Below are 7559 nucleotides of genomic sequence, written 5' to 3'. Positions count from 1 at the left end.
TTTTTTTTTTTTTTAAAGATTTTATTTATTTATTTGAGAGAGAATGAGATAGAGAGCATGACAGGGGGGAGGGTCAGAGGGAGAAGCAGACTCCCTGCTGAGCAAGGAGCCCGATGCGGGACTCGATCCCGGGACTCCAGGATCATGACCTGAGCCGAAGGCAGTCGCTTAACCAACTGAGCCACCCAGGCGCCCGGCATTTCAGTTTTTTTAAAGACAAAAAACTTGTCAGATCCAGCGGTGAGCACATGGGCGCCACATCAGCAGACACGTGAACCAAAGAAGAGGACTAACAGTCTCCTGAGCATGGTAGCAGGCAGCCCAGACCAGGTGGGGCTGTGGGTTCACAGGAGGAAGTCTCTGCGGGCTGCCTGGTGGAGGGTAACCCCACTGCCCACCAGCTCCCCACCCCAGATCTAACACTCAGGTCTGATTCCACTCACTCAGTCCAGGCACATACACGTCTCCTTCCTGCCCGCGCTGAGCCCCCTGCTGCAGGGGCCTCTGAGAACTTGTTCCCTGGCTCCTTCTCCCCCATGGGGCCTCTGGACAGAAGGATGAAGGCAGAGGGGAAGCAGAGAGTACCTGCAGCTTCCAAAGCTGCCATCCGAGCTACAGGTGCTGCGCCAGAGTGTCCCCACGTCTGGTTCTGTGCTGCATCTCACAGCCACCCTATCGGTCACGGTGTCTGCTACACACGGTTTCTCTACATGGGGGAATCACCCAGGCAGACCCCCAGGTCCCACCCAGACCCGCCGGTTCTGAGCGTGGGGAATCTCCATTGTTTACACTCCTTGCAAGTGACTTCATGCCCTTTGAGAACAGCTGCCACAGCAATGATGACAGACAAGAAAACAATCAGGGTTCCTGCGCAGAGGCGCTGAACGCGGAGGAAAGCAGGACGCACGCGCACGGCAGACGCGGGACGCAGGAGAACCACTGCTGGGAACGGGCACGAAGAGGGCAGAGAACGACTCCATGGCTTGCACTTCGTTATGAAACCTCTCTGAGTAAAAAATGCAAATCAGCGTTGATGCCTTCTGGAGGGCCCCACCAGAAGGGGGCGGGGCCGCTGACTTTGGCGTTCAGTACAAAGGCTGCGTTTGGCGGCCACCTGGCGTGTGACGCATCGGCCGGGCGCACTGTGCATTACGGGTCCACCGCAAGGTCCAGAAACACAGCGAGGCGGGAGCTATTTCCATGTTTTACAGCTGGAGAAAATAAGGCGCTAGGAAGTGAGGGTCTCCTGACCACTGCCTGCAACCGCAATGAAAAATGTTAACCCTTAACCAACAATATTATCCAAATCTCTGTCATTCATTAAGAGCTAGACCGCGACAGTCGGCGTGGGATACGGACCAAGGAGGCATTCCTGTTAGCTCCCTGTGCTCTCCACCTGGACCTTGCTTTCCTACTTTCTTTCGTATCTCCTTTACCCAAAGAGGTAAAACCAAATGGTTCAAACTCACCTTATCAGCAAATAAGGATTAATTATTGTTAATTAATATTAAAAATTAGGTCCAATATTCATTGAATGCTTGCTCTATTCCAAAGAGCATACCAACTATTACGCATGGAATGCCCTGTTTAATCCTTATAACAATCCTATAACACAGGTATCATTGTTATCTTCATTTATAGGACAAGAAACTGAGGATCAAAGTCTATATCCGTAAACCACTCGACCACCCAGCTTCTCTTCCTGGAGGACGAGGACCGTAGCTAACTTTCTGTCAGTCCACTTCCTAGCAATTCTAAAGATTTTATTTTTAAGTAATCTCTACACCCAAGGTGGGGCTCCAGTTTACAACCTCCAGATCGAGAGTCAGGGGCTCTGCCGACTGAGGCAGCCAGGCATCCCGCCCCCACCCAGCAATTCTACATGGGCACACCCTGGCTTTCATGCCATGCTTGGGTTTGAGTCCAAATTCTACTGTGCCAGCTGTGTGACCTTGAGCTAAGAGCTCAGTCTCCCTTTGTGTGATTTTACAAGGCTGTAAAATGGGGATGATTGTAAGGATCAAATGAGATACTGTGCTTTGAGTTTGTCAAGTGCTTCACAGACTAAAGGAATGAAGGGAGACGCATTCAGATCTCTCAAGACCAGGCCACATGAACAAAAAAGCATATGTATTTGGACCTGTGTGAACTTTTTCCTACGTAGCCTATGAGCTATTCAAAAATAAGTATGTCATCATCAGAGGAAGCAGCAGGAATGTGTCAGAGAGACCTCAGCATGAGATAAGGAAACTGCTGTTTTCAGCCATGTGTTCCTAAAACCTAAAGTCAAAGTCATCTCATGGTTGTGTCCTTAAGCCCTCTCTTAAGCCAGAACAGGGGACTCTGAAGACAAGAATGAAGCCCACCCCAGTTCCCACTCCAGTGGTGCTCTGCAAGCCCACAGAGTACCTCCTGTGCAATGCCAAACCTTTGCATCAGAAAAAAAAATGATTGGAAGGATTCCAATGTTCAAAGGATTCCAAAACGTTCAAAGCAATTCTCTTCTGGGGCGCTGGCGTGGTGCAGTGGGTTAAGCACCCAACTCTTGGTTTCAGCTCAGGTCATGATCTCAGGGTTGTGGGATCAAGCCCGGCACTGGGCTCCGTGCTCAGCAGGGAGTCTGCTTGAGATTCTCTCTGCCCCTCCCCCCACTCTCTCTCCTTCTCTCAAATAAATAAAATCTTTTTAAGAAAAAGGAAAGCAATTCTCTTCTTACTATTTCTGTATTTTCTATAAAATTGCTTTAATAATCTGAAGTCTTTCTCCCTACCTCCATCCCTTAAAGATGGCAAAGGTCTTTTTTTTTTTTGAGGTCTTTTGTTTCTCCCCCATGTGTTCGCCAGCCCCAATAACAAACGGTCCATAACCACAATGGAAAGTAGAGAAGAGCCCAATGAAGAAGCTGGAGATTTGTAGGAATTTCCGTTATATAAAAAGCAAATGGGGGGCGGGGCGCCTGGGTGGCTCAGTCGTTAAGCGTCTGCCTTGGGCTCAGGTCAATCCCAGGGGTCCTGGGATCGAGCCCCGCATCAGGCTCCCTGCTTGGTGGGAAGCTTGCTTTTCCCTCTCCCACTCCCCCTGCTTGTGTTCCCTCTCTCGCTGTGTCTCTCTCTGTCAAATAAATAAATAAAATCTTAAAAAAAAAAAAGTGAATGGGGCTAGATGGACAGAGGACAGAAGCCAGTATTCCCACCCATGCAAAACAGAAGTTCCACAAACTTTCCCAGGAAAGCCCCAGAAACCCTCAAGCCCAACTCAGCAAGGGCTGGATCTGAAGCAACCATGGAAAATCGGCAGGGTGTGTGAAGGCCACGGGAACCCGGCCAGTGCCTTGCCCTGCTCTCAGTGCAGGCCGAGCAGCTGATGCTGATTTTTGTGCCAAAGCCCCAAATGGTGCGGACTCCACCCAGCAGCAGGCTGCTGGCAAGGACATGAAGACCAGAACAGCAACAGGCGACTGACCCTAGGTACCATCAGAGCTTCCACAGTAAAAACTGAAAGAAATAAAGGTTATGCACGGTTCTAAAGTCCTGTAAATGCCCTTCACCTCCAGGGTAACACCCTTCCCACCTTCTCACTCCAGGCAGGCAAAACTATCAGAAACTGCCATGATTTCTAGATATACAAGTATCTACTTGGAAAACCAGATATTTTATCAAGCAAAAAGCTAGGAACTGAATTACTTTTTTTTTTTTAAAGCATTTGCTTTCGTATATGTCAATAATAACCACGTAAGAACGTAACTTAAAACACAAAGTCCTGGGCGCCTGGGTGGCTCAGTTGGTTAAGCGGCTGCCTTCGGCTCGGGTCATGATCCTGGAGTCCCTGGATCGAGTCCCGCATCAGGCTCCCTGCTCGGCGGGGAGCCTGCTTCTGCCTCTGACCCTCCCCCCTCTCATGTGCTCTCTCTCTCTCATTCTCTCTGTCTCAAATAAATAAATAAATAAACTTTAAAAAAAAAAAACAAAAAAACACAAAGTCCTATTCACAATGCCAACAAGACATATAAAATACCTAGGAATAAGCCTTTTTGAAGGAAAACTATAAAACATTACCAAAAAATACAGACAAAATTCACAATACGTCTAGAAACATATCCTAGTCCCAGATGGAAAAATCTCATACGGGAAAGATTCAGTTCTCCCCAAGTAAATCTATAAAGTTAAAATCATTTCAATCAGAATCAAGATCTCAATGGGGTTTCTTTTTAAATTTAACTTCATTCCAAAGCCCACCTAAAAAGAGTAGGTGAATGAAAATAGCCCAGAACATGTCAGAAAGATAAGTAATGAGTAAGGACTTAGCCTACCATATAAAAAGCAGTGTAAAGTAAGAAAAATTTTAAAAGTGTGGTACTGACATTGAGAATTGATACTCAGGTAAACAAAATACAAATAACAGTCCAGAAATGGTTTTATGCACACAGGGGATTTAATATATGATAAAGGAAGCATTTGAAACCAGAAAGCAAAGGATGGCTTATTTAATAAATGTTATTGTGACAATGACTGTCCATTTTGCCAAAAATTAAATATAGACACCTTTCTAACATCATACTCTAAAATAAGTACCTGATTAAGTAAAGGTCTAGGCATGAAAATCATACACATGTAAGAAGAAAATACAGAATATATATCTTTTTAAATATTGAGGTAAGAGATTTTTCTAGACAGCAAACTTAGAAGACATTAAAAAAAAAAGGCTAAATTAGCCTATTCTGAAAATACAGTTTAGCAAAATTGACCTCATTTGAGATAGAAAGTTTAAACAGGCCGATTTTCATAGAAGAAACAGAAAGTAATCAAGGAGCAGAAAACAGCAACAGAACTGGATGTTTTCACAGGAGAATGGAATTCCACCAAATCGTCAGGGGAAAAAAGTATTCCTAAGGTCCAAAATTGATTGGAAATGAAAGAAAATGTCCTAATTCATCTTGTAAAGCAAGAATAACATAATATTTAAACTTGATGGAGTACAAAAAAGAAAGTTACAGACCAATATCACTTATAAATATTAATCAAAATGTTCTAATATTAGCAAAATAGGGGTGCCTGGGTGGCTCAGTTGGTTGAGCAACCAATTCTTGGTTTTGGCTCAGGTCAAGGTCTCAGCTTGGGATCGGACCCCTGTCATCGGGATCCGTGCTCATTGAAGAGTCTGCTTGAGATTCTCTCTCCCTCTGCCTCACTCCTTCCCCCCACCATGCCTCTCTTGAATAAATAAATAAATCTTTATAAAATGTTAGCAAAAATAATCCAATGCCACATTCAGAAGACAATATAACATGACTAAGTGGGATTTACTCCAGGAATGAAAAATTGGTTTACTATCAGGAAGTTTATTAACCTAATAAAACACTGTAATAAATCTAAACAGAAAAATCATGATTTTCTCCATAGATGCCTGTGGTAGGCTGAATAACAGACCCCAGAGATACCCAGGTCTTAATTCCTGGACTCCATGAACTTTATCTTGATATGGGAAAACAAGTCTTTGTAGATATGATTACATTAAGAATCTTGGAAATAGGGAGATTATCCTGGATTATTTGGGTGGGCCCTAAATGCAATCACAAATGTTCTTAAAAGAAGGAGCCGAAGGAGATTTGATACCAGGGAGGAAAAGCCATGTGACCACGGAGGTGAGACTGGAGTGATGTGTCACCAGCCAAGAAATGCCAGCCACCAGAAGCTGGGAAGGAAAAGGAACAGATTCTTCCCCGCAACTTCCAGTACGGCCCTGCTGACACCTTGATTTCATCTTAGTGATGCTGGTTTTGGACTTTTGGCCTCCAGAACTGTGAAAGAATACATCTCTACTTGCAGAGGATATAATACACATGGAAAGATAGTCTTTGTTCTTGGATAGGATGACTCACAGTCCTAAAAATGTCAGTTCTTAGTTAATTTGTAATTGTAATGCTATCCCAGTGAAAATACCAACAAGTTTTCTGTTATGTGGTTAAAGTTCATACGGAAATCATAAAACTGCAAAGGTGGCCAGGAAAATACTGAGAAGGAAAAGTTCTGAAGGGAAGCCTGCCCTACCAGACATTTAGACATATTATAAAGCCTCCATAATTAACACACTGCAGGACTGGTGCAGAAATAGTCAAACAGACCAGTGGAATAAAATATAAAGTCCAGAAATAGATGCAAGTACACATGGAAATTTAATATATGCTAAAGGTAGCATCTCACATCACTGGGGCAAAATGGACTTTTTTTTTTTTTTTTTAAGATTTTATTTATTTATATGACAGAGAGACAGCGAGAACAGGAACACAAGAAGCAGGGGGAGTGGGAGAGGGAGAAGCAGGCTTCCCGCTGAGCAGGGAGCCCAGTGTGGGACTCGATCCCAGGACCCTGGGATCATGACCTGAGCCGAAGGCAGACGCTTAACGACTGAGCCACCCAGGCGCCCAAAAATGGACTTTTTCATAAGTGGTGCTGGGGCAACTGTTAGCCATTTAGAAAATGATAAAAATAGATTCAAACCCCATACCATACACAACAATAAATTCAAAATGGATCAGAGATCTCAAGGTAAAAAACATGAGACCTGCAAGTACTAGAAGTAAACATTCATGGGGCGCCTGGGTGGTTCAGTTGGTTAAGAGTTTGCCTTCGGCTCAGGTCATGATTCCAGGGTCCTGGGATCGAGCCCCGCATTGGGCTCCCTGCTCAGTGGGGAGCCTGCTGCTCCCCCTGCTTGTGCTCTCTCTCTGTCTAATAAATAAAATCTTAAAAAAAAAAGAAGTAAACATTCCAAAAGGTTTTCTAACTGTGACTTAAAATCCAAGTGCACTGGGGCGCCTAGGTGGCGCAGTCGGTTAAGCGTCTGCCGTTGGCTCAGGTCATGATCCCAGGGTCCTGGGATTGAGCCCCGCATAGGGCTCCCTGCGCGGCAGGGGGCCTGCTTCTCCCTCTCCCTCTCCCCCTGCTTGTGTTCACTCTCTCGCTGTGTCTCTCTCTGTCAAATAAATAAATAAAATCTTAAAAAAAAAAAAAAAGAGTGAGAATTGGGGCGCCTGAGTGGCTCAGTCAGTTAAGCATCTGCCTTCAGCTCAAGTCATGATCCCAGGGTCCTGGGTTTGAGTCCCACATGGAGCACCACATGGAACCCTGCATCGGGCTCCCTGCTCAGCTTCTCCCTCTCCCTCTACCCCTTCTCCCGTTCGTGCTCTCTCTCATTCTCTCTCTCAAATAAATAGATAAAATCTTTCAAAAAAAAAGAATGAGAATTATCACTAAGAACTGATACGGGTTGGCTTCCAGTCTATATTTTTTACAGTAAAGAAAGCAAAGGGCAGGAGGGTAACTGCAGTGTGGTCACAAAGTCTGGAAACACAGACAAATATTACATAATAAATGATTCATTGCTATTACATTACAAAGTGTTCGATGACATCATATGACATGTTGAACGTGTTGTCCTTGACTGGCAATGCATAGTTCAATAAGTTCTGCAAAACCGCTATGAACATGGCTTATTAATACAGCATTTCTGTCAACCCCCGCACATGCACCTTTGCATTGCTTTGAGGGATTCATGGGTCT

The 7559-nt window shown here is 44.7% G+C and overlaps 1 long non-coding RNA gene across 1 annotated transcript; it reads right to left on the bottom strand.

Annotated features, from left to right (window-relative positions):
• Positions 1-221: 221 nt before the first annotated feature.
• Positions 222-6147, bottom strand: LOC145716754 (uncharacterized). The gene is made up of 2 exons (XR_014139617.1): positions 3966-6147; positions 222-3743 (listed from the first exon to the last, which is right to left on the bottom strand). It is a non-coding gene; the product is annotated as an uncharacterized LOC145716754 (long non-coding RNA).
• Between the last annotated feature and the right edge of the window lie 1412 nt (positions 6148-7559).

The sequence above is a fragment of the Leptonychotes weddellii genome, chromosome 13 (genome assembly GCF_054177405.1).
Source record: "Leptonychotes weddellii isolate Sample4059 chromosome 13, ASM5417740v2, whole genome shotgun sequence".
NCBI lineage: Eukaryota > Metazoa > Chordata > Mammalia > Carnivora > Phocidae > Leptonychotes > Leptonychotes weddellii.
The sequence above is the reverse complement of the archived record's forward strand: the minus strand, read 5'-3'. Positions and strand labels throughout refer to the sequence as shown.